The sequence below is a fragment of the Coregonus lavaretus genome (assembly GCF_964263955.1).
Source record: "Coregonus lavaretus genome assembly, chromosome: 1".
NCBI classification, from domain to species: Eukaryota; Metazoa; Chordata; class Actinopteri; order Salmoniformes; family Salmonidae; genus Coregonus; species Coregonus lavaretus.
In genome coordinates this window covers 33,741,213-33,759,928 of record NC_139988.1, presented here as the reverse complement: position 1 = coordinate 33,759,928, position 18,716 = coordinate 33,741,213, and the positions used below count along the sequence as shown (strand labels likewise).

At 38.8% G+C, this 18,716-nt stretch overlaps 1 long non-coding RNA gene across 1 annotated transcript in view; it reads right to left on the bottom strand.

Annotated features, from left to right (window-relative positions):
* Window positions 1-3,645: 3,645 nt before the first annotated feature.
* LOC311132755 overlaps window positions 3,646-18,716 on the bottom strand; it is a 39,671-nt gene continuing 24,600 nt past the window's right edge. Inside the window, exons 2-3 of the long non-coding RNA XR_014613535.1 lie at window positions 9,564-9,658; window positions 3,646-4,771 (exon numbers count right to left, since the gene is read on the bottom strand). This is a non-coding gene — a long non-coding RNA (uncharacterized lncRNA). The remainder of the gene's footprint in view (window positions 4,772-9,563; window positions 9,659-18,716) is intronic.

Below are 18,716 nucleotides of genomic sequence, written 5' to 3'. Positions count from 1 at the left end.
CCAGTTCGGACATGAAGGAACAAAGAGTAGACGGCCGTCTCGGAGTGATGACCTGGGGATATAGTAAGTCTTTCAGTCAGGAACATAGTAACAAATTAAACAGATACAAAAAAACACAGAGCTACATGCTGTTAAAGGCACACACAGTAAACACGCAGTACATACATGCTCACATTAAATAAATAGGTTAAATGAGTTAGTGCCACCTTAGTGCTACTCTCCATTGCAACTGTACCATGTGTACCTTCAGACTAGCGCCCCTGAGTGAGCCCAAGTAAGGCGACAATAACATTGGCAGAAAAAGAGCTAGTATCACAGCCTGTCTCTGATTGCCATGAGTCACTCCAGCCTTTGTGTGGCGGCTTTCAGTGGCTTGTAAACAGATATTCATCCGACGTGCATCACGTGCGCCCTGGCTCCTGCAGGTCGGCGTGTGTGTCGCTCCAGACACATTCTCTGCTCTGTTGATCTTGACACACTGCTGTCGACAAGCATTCAACACAATAACAGCTCTCTTTTATTACATGTAATATTAGTTTGTTGATTTATACAAAAAGGTCTGTGATGCAAATGAATGCAGCTAAGCAAGCAGTTAACTGATAGAAGTTGGTAATTTGGTGAGTGTCCATTGCAAGGAAGGAGAGGGGGCAAGGGGGAATATAAACTAAGCTGTACAGAAAGCTCAGAGACATACAGTACATAACTATGGAAGTAACACAACTTCCTGTATTTTTGCTGAGTCACCTGAGTTGTTAAGAGGGAACACAGAAAGACGTAATCATGTAAAAAGAAAACAACAGTGTTATGCCAAAGATACATTGTCTTGACAACTAGCATTTTCTTCATCGTCTTGACCATAATGTATAATGAGAGTAACAAAATACAGTCACAAATTCTCTTGAACCCCCTATTATAACGTAACACCAATAATCTAATACCATATCCAAGAAACATTGGTTTAAAAAGCTGTATAGGAGCATCTCAACTGAATCAAAATTAACAAGTACTGAATAATACAACCACACAGTATTTTATTGGGCAATTGCGCTTGTTCATCACCCTCTGTGACGTTATGTGGAGCCAGGTGTATCCTGGGTATGTTCTGTTTAAAAGTTCACAGATGTATTAATACTCTGAGGCCTGACCCATGACGACGCCCAAAGTCCTACGTGATAATGTTGTATTGCCTTACCCGATAAACCAGTTTTGATTCAATTCAGGACTTTGGCCATAAACATTGAAACATGTCATGACACATATGAGACATAAAACAGTCCTAATAAGAATTAACTTGCTATAAAACATCAGTTATACCTGGTGATAGCTGTGAGTATATTGTATAGGGCTGTCTTCAGCGTCATATCATAGGAGTCTAGAGTCTAGCATTACCAGGTGCCCGATAAGACACTACACTGCTGTACTGGAGATAACCCATTTATAGCCTGGGATAGATAACTGCTTAGCCCGCATTCTTGTACAGCCAGCTGTGGCTGTCCCTACCTCACCCAGTCACAAACTTGGTCATGACCCAATCTTACCCCCTGGGTATTCCCTGTCCATGACCTCAACTACCCGTCTGCCCCTGTCAGAATCACTTTCAACACCCTATCTAATTCACCCTGAATCGACTAACACTTTTCATGACCTAGAGACTAATCTTGTGACCTTATCAAGTCATGAGCATGACCCCAGATACCCCCAGATACTGACCTTCATGACCTCAAACACCCAATTGTGCAGCTCGTGACAGAAAATGACAGTATCTTCATTGGAAGAGTGTTTTTTGGGGTAACTTGAGTGGACATGGAATCACTAATCATTCTGTTTCAAAGACTTCAAAGAATTTCAGAACTGAGCTCAAAGTCAAGAGTGATTCCCTGTCAACTACAGAATACTTTAGCCTTGAGACACTATTCATGAGAAAAATGTATTTGGCCTTTTGGCACTTCAGGGTGAATACAGTGGGGGAAAAAAGTATTTAGTCAGCCACCAATTGTGCAAGTTCTCCCACTTAAAAAGATGAGAGAGGCCTGTAATTTTCATCATAGGTACACGTCAACTATGACAGACAAAATGAGGAAAAAAAATCCAGAAAATCACATTGTAGGATTTTTTATGAATTGCAAATTATGGTGGAAAATAAGTATTTGGTCAATAACAAAAGTTTCTCAATACTTTGTTATATACCCTTTGTTGGCAATGACACAGGTCAAACGTTTTCTGTAAGTCTTCACAAGATTTTCACACACTGTTGCTGGTATTTTGGCCCATTCCTCCATGCAGATCTCCTCTAGAGCAGTGATGTTTTGGGGCTGTCGCTGGGCAACACAGCCTTTCAACTCCCTCCAAAGATTTTCTATGGGATTGAGATCTGGAGACTGGCTAGGCCACTCCAGGACCTTGAAATGCTTGTTACGAAGCCACTCCTTCGTTGCCCGGGCGGTGTGTTTGGGATCATTGTCATGCTGAAAGACCCAGCCACGTTTCATCTTCAATGCCCTTGCTGATGGAAGGAGGTTTTCACTCAAAATCTCACGATACATGGCCCCATTCATTCTTTCCTTTACACGGATCAGTCGTCCTGGTCCCTTTGCAGAAAAACAGCCCCAAAGCATGATGTTTCCACCCCCATGCTTCACAGTAGGTATGGTGTTCTTTGGATGCAACTCAGCATTCTTTGTCCTCCAAACATGACGAGTTGAGTTTTTACCAAAAAGTTATATTTTGGTTTCATCTGACCATATGACATTCTCCCAATCCTCTTCTGGATCATCCAAATGCACTCTAGCAAACTTCAGACGGGCCTGGACATGTACTGGCTTAAGCAGGGGGACACGTCTGGCACTGCAGGATTTGAGTCCCTGGCGGCGTAGTGTGTTACTGATGGTAGGCTTTGTTACTTTGGTCCCAGCTCTCTGCAGGTCATTCACTAGGTCCCCCCGTGTGGTTCTGGGATTTTTGCTCACCGTTCTTGTGATCATTTTGACCCCACGGGGTGAGATCTTGCGTGGAGCCCCAGATCGAGGGAGATTATCAGTGGCCTTGTCTTCCATTTCCTAATAATTGCTCCCACAGTTGATTTCTTCAAACCAAGCTGCTTACCTATTGCAGATTCAGTCTTCCCAGCCTGGTGCAGGTCTACAATTTTGTTTCTGGTGTCCTTTGACAGCTCTTTGGTCTTGGCCATAGTGGAGTTTGGAGTGTGACTGTTTGAGGTTGTGGACAGGTGTCTTTTATACTGATAACAAGTTCAAACAGGTGCCAATAATACAGGTAACGAGTGGAGGACAGAGGAGCCTCTTAAAGAAGAAGTTACAGGTCTGTGAGAGCCAGAAATCTTGCTTGTTTGTAGGTGACCAAATACTTATTTTCCACCATAATTTGCAAATAAATTCATAAAAAAATCCTACAATGTGATTTTCTGGATTTTTTTCTTCTCAATTTGTCTGTCATAGTTGACGTGTACCTATGATGAAAATTACAGGCCTCTCTTGTAAAGTGAAACCTATCTTTTTAAGTGGGAGAACTTGCACAATTGGTGGCTGACTAAATACTTTCTTCCCCACTGTATATGCTTCTTCCAATTATTGAAAACATTTATATTTCTCCATATAAAACAAAAAACTCAAGTCAGACAACGTCCTTAGTTTCAAATAATTTATTGTTGTTATGTTAGAGGTACAGAACTTTAACAAATCGCCCTCAACAACCCAGGAATCAAAACTGCAATTAGGAAAACCCAGCAGAGCTTAGCATGAACTCCTGTCTCCAGCTATTCCCCTCCCTCTCTTGACAAGTCATTAACAGGCAGCCTCGTAGTATTTGAGCCTCAGGCAATGCCTTTCAAAGCCAATAGTCTGCAAAGAGGCTCTCTTTTTAACACAAAAACAGCTTTAGAGCCATTTAACAGATCCATGTCATCACTTGTGAGCTATGAGGTGCTTTGTCCAAAAACTCCCTCCTGCTTTAACAGCAGAGTAATGGGTTGCCAGGTGTTCTAGCGGGAGGAAATAGAAACAGAATAAGGCTAATTGACATGGTCCCCAGAGTGTCAGGAAAGGACGAGGTATGAAGAGCCACATGACACACTCACACAGGAAATAACAAAAAAACACCAACAGAGACATACACATTTCAGACAGAAGTTGTGGTATATTACCTGTAAAAAATAGAAGGCAATGTTTATTTGACCCCCTTTCAAACAGCCCCTTATTTATCACTTATTTTCAGGTATACCACTATTATACCACAGGAGGTTGGTGGCACCTTAATTGGGGAGGATGGGCTCGTGGTAATGGCTGGAGCTGAATTAGTGGAATGGTATCAAATACATCAAACAGTAAACCAGGGAATGCATTTTTTTTTAAAGTGTTTAAACATATATAGAATTTAGGTTCTATGATTTCAATGCCTTGGGCTCCTCTGAGTGGATCCTTTCAGTCAAATATTTTTCTAAACCAAAATGCCTTTGTCAATTAATGATATCATATACTTGTGATATTATATCCAGGTTTTCTAAGACATTATCTTTTTTATAATGCCAAGTGAAATGTACATAGAGCAATAAATACTATAGTTCAAACTAAATTATTGGGTTCCCACCTGCCAAGTTACAGTATGAGACAGGTGGAGCCAGTGTAATCTAACTAAGAAGTCTTGCTTCTGTCTCAGTGTCCTCACAAGATCATTTCAAACAGGGTAGTTCATTTCACCTCGGTCTCACTGCCATCTCACCTCGGTCTCATGACACATCCTTCTCATCCATCTCAATCTAGAGTGGAAGAGAGAAAGAGGGTGAATAAATAGATAGACACATTGTATCCGGGGGCAGATAAATACTGTAAACAGAAAATCTAACCTTTGGTATCATTATCCTATAAAAAAGCTTTGTGGTGTTTATATGATGCAATAATATGATGTGTTAACAGGTTTTGATTTATCTTCACTCAAGATGCTACTTCAACACACCAGTCTTGCCTAAACTATAATTCCAATTTCCCACTCTCTACTTATATTGCTATTACCAAACAATAATATTTATATAACTAAATCATGCCTTACATTTAGAAGGAAATAATGTATATAATTCTCGTAGATTCTATACAATATTACACCATTGAAACCTAAATTCAAGTTTATGTGTCATGTATTTTCATGATCCATTACTGCTTCTGACTTTTCCCTTGCTCATAGACCACAGGGTGTTATTTGATACCCCCAAGCACCACCTACTCTCAACAAGCTCTTATTAGCTATGGACAGAAAGGTGTCTGAAAACCCACATCCTCAGTATTGTAAACACGTGTAAACAGAGACTTGAGCAAAACCTAAGATTAGACAGAAAGCACAACCTTTCATAAATATAAAAAGAAGCCTGAAGCTTAATCTAAATTACTTATTTATCTTTTCAAATTAAATAATTGTATTGCTGAACAGGACAATAATTCCTTTCCATGGCAATTCCTTTCCATGGTCCTCTGTAGCTCAATTGGTAGAGCATGGCGCTTGTAACGCCAGGGTAGTGGGTTCGATCCCCAGGACCACCCATATGTAAAAATGTATGCGCACATGACTGTAAGTCGCTTTGGATAAAAGCGTCTGCTAAATGGCATATTATTAATTAGGTTTGTATTTTGATTTAATGTCAGTTTTCTTCTCACTGTACGGGAAAATGTTTACAAAGGGAATACAAGTATTCAAGCTAGGATTTCAAGTAAAAAAAAAACCTGGATTTCCATCCCAAAGAGAATCTCCTGTTGGTTTAAAATTTACTTTGACTTTGTTTGACACACTGGTAAGAGGAGCTGTGGTTGGGTGCTCTTGTTTTAACTGGACCGTGAGGGCTGACCGTGACTAAACAGATAAAAAGCTGAGAGGTTGTTGGCAGGAAGGCCCTGTCGATGAGGATGAAACCTGAGATGGCTATTCACTGTGCCACAAACACTGGTGGGGTACCACACTCTGCTCAGAGACCTAAGACATTTTGGGTTTGTTTCACAGTCATAGATTGGAAAAAATAGTTCTCATTTAGTAGAGTGAGGACTAGTCAGTGAGTGGGAGTGTATTTAAATCATGTTCATGCAACCCATTTTTGGATTGAAGTGCAATTTAGTTAAGACATAGGCGTATCTATGTCCGTGAAAGTATTCCTTCAGGTTTGAGGGAAATACACTACTACTTTTTAGATAAGCAGTTTTGCAATCCTTAGACTCATGTGATCTATTCCTTTCTGTGCTAACCTTATATAGTAAAACACAGAAATACATTAGCATTAGTGTTGCTGTGTTCTGTGTTCATTACAAAGCATTCATGCTGCAGCACACAACAATAATGTCAAGTCCAACATAGACACACTTAAAATGGCCATCCCAAAGTGAAAAATAGCAGCATTACTTAGTGCCTGTCATAGAATGAATGAGTAGTCCCATTCACTGCCACGTCACCCCAGCCGATGACAGGCTCTCCTACACAAGACACATTTATCAGGCCACCTAAACACATCGCAGGTGGACGTTATGATTAAAGAGGTCTTAAAAAGTCAACAATAAATTAAAAACCTCCATTTATAACCCAATGTGTCTCTACACACTGCAAAAATTAGAACACAGAGATTTAGAGTTTTAAACGTGTTTTCAGTGTGCTGTTTATCATCCTGTCATAGAAAGAGGGATTTGTATACTTTAAAATGGATGTCAGAGACATTTTTCACAACAAGGGCAGTCATTCATCATGACTACATTCCTCAGGACAGAGAAAGTGTCATACATAATTTATTGTGCAGACACTATATCAAAAAGATTGATTGACTAGAGAGCTTTGTTGTCCTGCTTGATAGAATGCATCTCATAATTTAGCATGTTACAGACCTACTTTTAACACTGATGTATTAACTGGTTCATGATCTAATGTGACGACAATATTTTCTGCACTGAATTAAGTCATTAGAACTGCTGACTTTCATAGAAAACCCCCTTTCAACAACACCTCCTCCAAACCTCCTCCACACTGACTCTTAAGGCATCTGCATGCTTCCCATGCTTCCGAAACAGTTCGGAACAGTTCATGCATATATTCTGACGACATTTTGTGACGTTTTTGTTAGTTTTGGTCTTCGGCAAGAATTTTCCCAAACATCTTAGTTAATTGTAAAATTGCACAACTAAGATCTCCTCGACAAAAAGTCCAAATGAATGACAGATTTCTTGAGTTATCTTACATGAGTTTTGACTATTCTGAGGAATTGTATACTGGTGTATTTAAGCGAATGTATTTTAAGGGAGTATGTGAGCATACTTGCTCGGTGCGCCTAAGTTCAGCTAGGTGCCAGCCGAACCAAAGCATGCGGAAGGCTTTAACACAGGGGCCCCCCTGGGGTGTGTCCTCAACCCTCTGCTGTACTCCCTGTTCACGCACGACTGCGTGGCTTTGCACGACACCAACTCCATTACCACGGTTGTAGGCCTGATAACCAACAACGACGAGTCAGCCTATAGGGAGGAGGTAAATTAACTGGCATTGTGATGCCAGGACAACAACCTCTCCCTCAATGTCAGTTAAACAAAGGAGTTGATTGTTAACGTCATAAAGCAGAGGAGGGAACATGCCCCAATCCACATCAACGGGACTGCAGTAGAGAGAGTCAGCAGTTTTAAGTTCCTTGGCATCCACATCACCGAGGACTTGACATGGACAAACAACACCACCACTCGTCAAGAGGGCGCAACAGCGTCATGTGTGCTAAGGTGCGGAGAGTCAGTGCAGGTGTTCAGTCCAGTTCAAGTGCTCAGCAGTCTGATGGCTTGTAGATAGAAACTGTCTTTGAGCCTGTTGGTATCAGACCTCATGCTCTGATACCGTCTGCCCGGCAGTAAGGGAGTGAACAGCTCGTGGTTGTGGTGTGTGGGGTCCTTGATGATACTGCGTTCCTTCCTCAGGCACCGTTTTGAGAAGATGTCCTGGATGGGTGGGCGCACGGTCCCAGTGATGTACTAGGCTCTCTTCACCACCCACTGGAGAAGCCTTGCGGTCATGGACGGAGCAATTCTCCTAGCAGGCCATGATGCAACCGGTCAGGACGCTCTCAATGGTACAGCAGTAGTATTTGAAGAGGACCCGGGGTGGCATGCCAAATTTCTTCAGCCACCTCACTCACGCACACACCCACACATATATACACTCATCCACACACACACACATATAAATTCTTGCTACACACACATCACAACTGCTGCTACCAGACTCTTATTATGATTGCTAAATACTGCACTTATGTAAATAAGGTATTTCTGTTTTAATTTTTTATAAATGTGCAAATAAACCTGTTTTCGCTTTGTCATTATGGGGTATTGTGTGTAGATTGCTGAGGATTTTTATATATTTAATCAATTTTAGAATAAGGCTGTAACGTAACAAAATTTGAAAAAAGTCAAGGAGTCTGAATACTTTCTGAAGGCGAATATCCTATACATATGACTAATAAAACATGAAACTTCATAAAAATCTACTAGAGTAAAATATTCATTTTATTATGTATAAAATATGAATAACCTTACAATTACATTCTCAGATATTATTTAAATAAATAAGTACTATACCACATGATTGATCCAATTTATAAACACACATGTTGTTGTTTGAAAGAACAGCAAATGGAGAGAGAGAGCAGATGGTAAAAAAAAAATTTGAGGTGATTCACTCATCTTTTGTGTCGCTATCTCTGATCAAATGAAGAGAAACCCACCCACAACAATACAAGCAAACCACACTTTGCAAGCTCCCTCTCTTCTTCACAAACACACAGTGTTTTATCTAAAGCATCCCCCATTACAACAAAAAAGTGATGTGAATGCTCTCACACAAGCTTCTCATAATAAGCAATGAAAAACAACCAGTCTAACAGCAGTGTTTTTCTGCCTGAAATGGACATTTGACAATTCACCTCTGATGTTTTTCTCAGGCCGATTTCTGCTCAATGACCATTTTATGGCTTTGAATGCAGTCACAGTACATTGACTAGAAACTGTTGTGACCCTGTTCCCAAAACAGAACACATATAGCAGATTCACTCTATAACAAGGTCACTAACAAGGCCACTGTCACATCTTTGTAGCGTACATGCTCTCTCTGTCTTGCTATTTAGCTTAACAGACAGATGTGATGAGTGAGACAACGTATAGGAGCACAGCATTGACACCAGCACCCAGGCTAAGAGATCATGGCAGCCAGCACTTTGTTCACTCTGCTATGGATGACAGCTATTGATCATCCATGGCTACTTAATGGATGAGCTCCACTTAAGTGAATTAATCTCAAACAGAAAGAGGGGAAAAACCCAGACATGCTTCCCCATTATGTGGTTGGGATGGTTTGCGGGGTGATTAGTAAACGTCTCCTGTACGTTGTCTGAACGACTCACACATGTGGCGGGCCAACTCAGAGTGGCTTTGCGGGGGCAGGCAGGAGGTTGACTAAACTTGCAGGCATTTTTTATCACACACTGATCTGAACATTTCTCTTTGAGGTTTCAGGTCTCCATTCATCATTAACAGGTGTAGTTATTTTACCCCACATGCCCTGCAGGAGAGAGTGACCGTTCCGCCACTGTACTTCTCTCCTCTCTTCTCCTCTTCCTTTCTCCCACACACGTTGTAAACAGACACTGAAACAAGAGGACAGAAACTCAAATTAGCCCCGTGTCTGTATTTACCGATCGCAAAGTGCTATTGGAATTAGTCAGACATAAAGGCGATTGACTGAAGGTCAATAACTTTGTGGAGCTGAATTTGAGGTGTAAATTACATGGCTAAGGCAGTCTGAGAGATTGTCAATTGGGAGTGTCAGAGAAAAGCCATTGCATGGGCATTAATCAAATACATGCCAGAATGAAGATAATGTAGTGACAGAGATACAATACATATCTAGAAAATAGTATTTGTTTTTACAAAGCAATTCAGGTAGACGCTCATCTAAGTATAGGTGTATGTGTGTAAACACACACAGACTATGAGCAAACACATTTAATTCTGCTTCAACTGACAAAGAAAAACATATATGCTAGGTTCCTAGGTGGTGGTCAGATTCTATTAATTAACAGTCACACTGTATTATTTAGGGTTTTGTAATATACTCAAACAAGGAGGAAAAACAACAAAACAAACCAAGACATTTTTTAAATAAGCGGTATGCCTAAGCCATTTAAAAATAGCACCTATTTCAAACAGGAAGTGAGGCTAATATCTGCATTGGTTCAGAACAGCTAAAAAACAAGTCTAAATCCTGTAATGTTTCCACTTTCAACATACCTTTCCTATGAAGGAAGCATATAGCAAGTCCTAAAATATACACACACATTGATTAACCATGCCCTGTGTCTGTCTATTAAATAGGGCATATTACATCAGGCCTTACAAGATTTCCAATTTGAGACTTAGATGTCATATCCCCATCAAAACCATATAAACCAGATACAAATGACCAGTGTTCATTTGAAGAGAAACAAATTCCCACACACAGGACAGCAGTTAAGATACACAGCAGCAAGCTTAATCAAGAGGTTATAGCTATGCAAATATTGCTAAATATTACAGTTGGGGTAACATGATAAGTGGATACAGGATTTTAAGGACTATTTCTCACACATAAATAATCACACAATCTGACTAATGGAAATCTGAGGAGATCAAGAGGCCTGGACAGGTGAAACGAGTGACAGGTCTCAGCTTTAAAACAAACATACTGTGGAAATATCTGCCACTCACTAACATTATACTGTACACCAAACTGACAGCCATCACAATAATACAGGATACTGTATACACTTTACTCATGACAACAAAAAAGAACACTTACAACTAAATGTGTAATGTGCCTTCTTTATGGTCATGAAAGCAGGGAGTCCATATTCTACAACTAAGTACACTTTAAACTATTCCAGAAAACTATAACTACCTACAATTAAATTATACCATGGAGTCATCTAAATATTACAGGAAACCAACACATACAGTAACCTACATGATAGCAATAACACACTTCAACACACTGTATCAACGTGATACAGGAAATACACAAACTGTCTAAACTTCATCAAAATTAAATACAAGCTAAAGGAAAATTTTTTGGGAAATGTACAACTATTGCCTTAAACTAATTTGTGATTAACTAAGACTGTGTTTGGATGGTAGATATATGCTTTAGATTACCATGCTTTCTTTTGTGAACCAATCATTTCCACCAGTAGTCTGTGTCTCAGGTAAAAAAAGAAATAGAGCCTTAAAATATATTGCACTTGTTTTTTTGATAGGCATTTGTTGTTGCTGAAAAGGTTAACGATTTTTCCTATCGAAACTGAGTGGGTTGTGAAAGAACATTTCATGAGGCAAATTTCCCCTGAGCGCCTGTAATATTATCACCCCAGCCATCATAGTTTCAGAATGACTTCTGGATGTATTTATATAAAAACAAGTCTAACACAAATAGGTTACAATATTAATGAGCTACTACAGTTTATTACATCATTTCTTAATGAATGCTGATCTGGTCAACTTTTGACTTATTAATAAACACTCAAAGTTAAGGCCTAACAAAAATTTTGAGGCCTTTAACAAAAATAACAAACACTTCAGTTTTTCATAGAATACAATTAGCTGTTTATCATGAAGAAATATACATATAAAATAATATACATATTTAGGTCAACAATTTGTACTGGGTTTGTTAAGTGTGAATTTGTTTCCAAATCAAATAAACAACTCTTACTTTAAACAGATCATTTGACCCATTTCTATATTTAACAGAAAACATGACAGCATGCTTGTAAAAATACTAAACATAGGGTTTACTGTGCATTTTCACTATCAAAATTAGTCAGATGACACAGAAGAGGTTTTGAGAGCGTTTCTTTGATGCGTTCCGTGGTTAAACTGAGAGGATTTCAGAGCCGTGGGCAGACTTGCCGAGTCTTTTCCCACCTTTTTATTTGTCACAGACAGAGAAAGAGAGAGAGATAAAGATAGAGAAAAGGAATTATGATACACTTACAGCTTCAAAACATGATGCTTAACAGAGTTACTGTACCATTTGGAATTCCCTCCGAAGAGAGAGGCTGAGGCAACAAGAGGAGGAAAGACAGCAATGTTCTCAAAACAGTACCACCCATTTCAAGCTGAATTGTGAAGCATGACATTACCATGATCTGTAACATGATGAAAGTTAATAGACTGAAGTTACATTTAGGGCTCAAACTGGTTTCAATTTAAAAACGATCTTAGAGAGAAGGTTGACATTGGGCACTGGAGATAAAGACCAATCACTCCAACGTAATAACGAACCCCAACGATCAACACTGAAACTCACACAAATAAGAAAATCACTTTTCAGAAGGACAACTATAGCCACCATGGTGACGTAAACAAAAGCCAGACGTAACCCTTCCTCCATCTGAAAGCACATTAACCTCATCTGACATTTACCTAAAATGTATAAATGACTGAACATGTATAGTTTGACTGTAACTTGAAATACAGCTGCTTACAGGTGAAAACCGTGACACCATAGAAGCACAATATGCAATTTCAACAACTTGACACTGCCAGTTTGTTTAGTAAATAAAGCTATGGATTCAAGGACTGAAAGTCCATGAGAAAGTAACATATTTTGCTATGCATTGCTTGTTTATAAAGACTCAAATGATAACACAAATTTAAACAGTGATACATACATACAACCTTAGATTATGTTTTATGATGGGTTAAGTTGTACAAGCTCCTAAAGGCATTTATATGTATATGTGCCTTAAAAATGTAGCATTTTCTTTACATAAAAATCAGACAATTCTAGCCATCAGTGAATTAATCTTCTATTTTCTGAACACTGTAGAGTAACAGACTCCATCCACATCACATGGACTGAGGTGTGCAGCAGACATTTTGTGCCCGTGTGAAAGCTGTTAAGAGTCTGCAGGCCTCCCACAGTCTGGCTAGGAGCAACCCGAATGTCACACACAACCACAGGTGGGAGTGTTGACACACACTTTGCTATCAGGAAATGTGAATGTTTATGTGGATTATAATTAATGGACATTTTTGTAGGGGTTGATACATTTTTCGTAAGGGAAAATCAAGTCTGAAATTTTAAAGGGGAAATTACAAACTTCAGAAGTCTTTTTAAACCTCAAATACACTACAAGGAACGTTCTCCTGCAACAGGGTGATCAAATTAAGATCCTACACAAAAGTGTCCTGAAGTTCTACAGGTAAATGTCTATAGAGGACATTCATTAATTTGTTACATATTATCAACTGTATTCTCTTGTTGTTAGTGATAGTCCATCCCAATTTGCATGGCCTAACATAATTCCTCTCATACCATTTGTGCCAAAATACCATCTGTACCAAAATACAGTGAAACTGGAGCACCTAATTTGATTAAATTAAGTTTTACAAAAGAACAAGCAAGATACCAGGCGGTAGTTCCAATAATGTGCATTTTACTGTTAAATACATTAACAATATCACCAACTTCCAGCTAGTTCCAAGAATGTGAATTTAACTTTTACATGAACAAAAACAAACCAACTTCCAGGTCAAACAAATTATGCCTGAAAACAAAACTGAGAAAGGTTTGTGGTTTTCAGAAAAAGCTCAGACAGATATTTTGTGGAGGATTTGATATTTCTGGGTGACATTTCAACATCCTATGTGTTTGGTTGGTGCCATCTGTGCATTCAAAACAAGCCCACGCGCACCTTGACTCACTGCTCAGTGCTTAAATGTCCCTCCTTTTGTGGGAACCTTACACATTCTCTCACACAAACAGAATGTCATATTGATGGTTATAAGTTATTGTTGCTTTATTCACATTGCCCTATACTATTGGCAAATTGATAGTCATCAGATTCAATGTTTAATGCAGTATTATGATGTGTACATATATACACACTGAAGACTGCCTAACTCTGAAACCTATTTGAGCAAGTCCAGCTTTAGGGTGTCATAAACAATCATCTCTGAAACATCTGCCTGGACTGTATCTGGACTGTCTAGACAGCTCTGAACTTTGTGTAATTGTCCTTTTAACCTGAAATGCATTAACTGTAATTTGTATATTTATATTACACTGTACTAGAGATTTATAATTGCCATCAGCATGCAATTCTTAGCCATGTGTATAATGTTTGACTTGACTAACATGACCTTGAAAGGTCAGGGGTCACATTCATACCTCTCCTCAGTTCTCTTTTAAAATGCCATGGCAATAATGCATAAGCATCTAGATAATGCACTCCAACTCAAATGAACATCAGAAACACTAATTAGAAAGGTCAACGCTGACATTTTTAAAATACCCAAAGTGATGGTATAGTTTGGAACAGGTTATTGTATTGTAGTACATTACAGTACATCATTTTTGTCTGTGTGGATAAAATCAACCCTCACTTATCGGAGTATGTCTTTAATTAAAACTAATATTTCGTTCTGAAGAACATGAATAACCCACTATTAAGTCTCAAAATGTTGTTTGCTTTTATAATGTGAGTTTGTTGTGTTTCCTCATGGCCACGTAACATAGGCTTACTCTATATACGGCATGTTTTGTAACGATGAGTATCAAGGGTATGTCACATCTCAAACTTCTATGACATGGTCTTCAAAACCAGACCCTTGCTCAATTTCCTTTTTCAGAGGAGAACAATTGCACAGTCAAACAGCTTTCAAATTGTTACGTCAAAGTCCACTGAAGTTTCACTCTGTCTCAGGTTGGTATATTGTAGGCCTACAATACCTTTTCAGCGGCTAGGGTTTCATAGATGCAATCTGTTTCAATCACCAGTTATGTCATCCTCTTATTTTCACTTGCTTACTGTCACAATGTATCTGTCAGATACCCAAGGACAATATTACAATGTGACTCTTCTCAAAAAAACAACAACAGTAAGGCTAATAACATTACTTTATGTTACACACATTTTACCTTAATTGTGTCAACTAAAATATATATTTTTTGTTCCTATAAACCTATTGCAACTCTAGCCGAGCTATGTCGTGTGCATCTTTAGGATGTGTGACATAGTTATTACGGACATCTACATAAAAGTGACCATAATAATACTTTAAGATTATAACACCACCTAGACAAATAGATGCTGTGAGGTAGGACAATGGGATGGACACATCAGAAATAGATTAATCATGTTATGCTATCTTGTATTATTTCGACCTAAATCTCCCTAAGTGCTCAGTGCCTCTGTTGTCATGTTTTCTTAACGTCTCCTTTGTCATGAAGACAGATTTCCACAAAGTGATTTGGATTAAGTGGTCTTCTAGTTAGACACAGCTCATTCTACAGCTCTGCTGTCTATTCCTTAAATCCCTCTGTCTCTCTACACTGCACGCTCACACTAACTCAGCTTCTTTTGACAATCAATGCCCAAACAATCAGTACAGGCAAGGCACATGTCAAAACACTACTGTCAGGTACTGGATGATGGTCAGAGCTCGATGCGCGAGCGCCCACATACACACACACAAACAAACTTGTTGTCAAACAAAGAGAGGCACAACGCCTAATCAAGGATGTAACTGTTCAATGCAAAAAGGTTCTCATGAAAATAGCAAACCTCATACTTACTACAAATTACAGAATCCATAGACTGAAATAATTTGTGTATATTTACCAAACCCCTTGTACTTTCTTCATGCAGGAGGGAACCATTTTGCTTGGTTGGAGATAAGGAGAGTGTGGCATGAAATCAAAAAGTATTACTTGATTTATAAAGCAGTAGGCCCTATCTTGTGGATACATCTCTTTAAAGTTATGATGACTTTCTCATATTTTTTCCAGTGACTGAAAGTGAAAAATACTTAAAGGATAAGCATCATGATTTGCCATAACCACAGACTGTGGAGGTGTTTGACTCAGAAATGGCCAGTCACAACTTTCCTTCGACACAATAGGCTTCTAGCTGTGCACAATTCTCCAGAACTCTAGAGACCAATATAACACTTTTTTACTGAAGGCTACAAGTTACATTTATGTGACATTTAACACACATCTTTTAACACCCATTTCTGGTATCAGTGACTACAGATCTGTGAGAGACAATGTCATTGAGTTTTCCCAAATCAAGCCTGCTTATCATAGCCACAAAATCTTAACCAATCTGTGTCATGTCCTCCTTTTTAAATGAACCCTTGTCATGGTTTACAAGTGTAAAAATGGGCCTATTACAGAAGAAATGTGTATCTCATTTGTATTTCATTGCTTCATTCAATCTTTGATATTGCAGTATGCTTCCAGGGAAATAATGTGCACTTCTAAATCAGTATTTCAATATCATGATGATTATTTTCAAAATCTTTCTATTTGATATTGGATTTATATTCACCAGTAAAATATGTATTCATGTTTAAAAAACAAATAGATACTGCAGGTGTTTTATATTGACCTCAAGGCTACCACTCCCTACAGTGCTGCACGTTGCATAAATTTGCTCCAAATAGTCATATCCAAACCTCCACCAAGTTAGCTAAATGTCAGGGAAGGCCTATTCTTATCAAATCCTTATCAAACAGGATGTCTCAGCACAATTTGTGACATTTGATCGTTTTGTTGTTTCAGAAAGCAGTAGGCCTATAAATAAACAAACTCATAGTTTCGCGTTTGTGTCTACACATGTGCAACTGCTGTTATGGATGCAAATACTCTAATCAAAACAAAAAAGGAACAACAGTTAATTTCTAAAAATGATATATAGGCCTAACCAGGATTGTATCTACACTAGTAGGTTATTTGCAACTAGCCTTATATTAAGGTTTACTTTTTTACCAAAGAAAAAATGCTTGCATTAATTCATAACATACTTTACCCTGCCTTCATGTTCATCTACCTCAAATACCTCGTACCCCTCCCTGCACACTGATCTGGTACTCGTGCTCTCTGTATATCGCTCCATTATTGTGTCTCGTATTCCTCGTGTGTAACTATTTTTAAACTCTGCATCGTTGGGAAGGGCTGATAACCAAGCATTTGACGTTAGTCTACACCGGTTATATTCAGCGCATGTGACAAATATAATTTGATTTGATTTGATAAGCAATATTTACGGGTAGCTTGCCATGCATAGTTTTCTATTATACATTTTGCTCTCAAAGTTTTTTAAATAATACAATAGCCTTTGGTTAATTCACTAGGTTTAGGCTACTGAGCATATCAACCTGTTTTCTCAAAACAAAAAAGCACATAAGAGTTGTAGATCTATGACATTTCGATAAATTCATCAAACATTACATTACATTTTCGGTTATACGATTCTTTACAATTAGGCCTACATTGTTAAGCAATATATTTGAATAGCTTAGTTGACTAAGATGCATCAATAATTTTCAAATCTATTCTGAATTTCAAGACGTTGAAATAATATGTGGTGTAGGCTATTCCATGTTATCGCAATAACCAAATTAAATAGACTGACACAATTATAGAACATTAGTATGAGACTGTAATATGTGTTGATATATTGTTATCACACATATTCTGAAATCACTTTAGCAAAACATTCTGAAGAAGATGACTTGGCGTTTTCTGAGTGAGCAATTTACGAAAGTAACCCACTGCGCACACACTGTGGGACACTCTTTTCACCGCACATCGATACAAAGTGATTTTCGTAGCATGTTAGGATAGCGTTTTCGCTAACCCTAACCCTTTTCCTAACCTTAACTTCAGACTCCTAACCTGCTACGAAAAAGTCACTTCGGTATCGAAGTGCCATGAAAAAAATGTTTCCCCACACGCTGGTTGAATCAATGTTGTTTCCACATTTGCCTGTGGTTTTGTCAAAAATAACACTACATATATTGCAGGCTAATAATGTATGTATATAGAGACTGTATAAGTCACAATGAACAGCGGGTACATGAGTAAACTGTGTTATAGGACCACTGCTTTATTGCACTACACTCAATATAGGCCTATTCTAATGTGATACATACAGAACTATATAAACGTTAGGCATATATGAAATAAGATATTTTACTCGGTTATCGTTGCATTACAAGACCATGTTGAAACGAAAAAAAAAAGTACAATGAGGTGTTATAAAATGTCCAATTGCCCTTTTCATTGCGGCAAAAACTCAGAGCTCAGAGGCTTTCCTGGGACTGTAACGCCATCTACTGGTTATAACCTGCCAATCATTTCTGGAAGGACCAGACAACCCTTATTTCTGAGAAATAACTCTCAGAAGGTGTAACAGCACCTCTACAACCCCAGGCGGCTGAATACATTTGCATGGTTCCTAAGACCCTCATAAACTTCTACAGATGCACTATTGAGAGCATTCTGTCGGGATGCATCACCTACTGGTATGGCAACTGCACCGCTCTCCAGAGGGTGGTGCGGTCAGCTCAACGCATCAACGGGGGCATGCTGCCTGCCCTTACTCCCTCCAGGACAGCACTCGATGTCAAAGGAAGGCCAAAATGATCATCAAGGACCTCAGCCACCCGAGTCATGGTCTGTTCACTCTGCTACCATCTAGCAGACAGAGACAGTACAGCTTCTATCTCCAGGCCATCAGACTGTTGAACAGCCATCGCACCATCTCCTGTACTAAGAGACAAAGATAGACTCACTTACACAAAACACACACACGTTCACACACCTAATACACACGCAGACTCCTGTACTCACATATACACTCACACACACATACACCC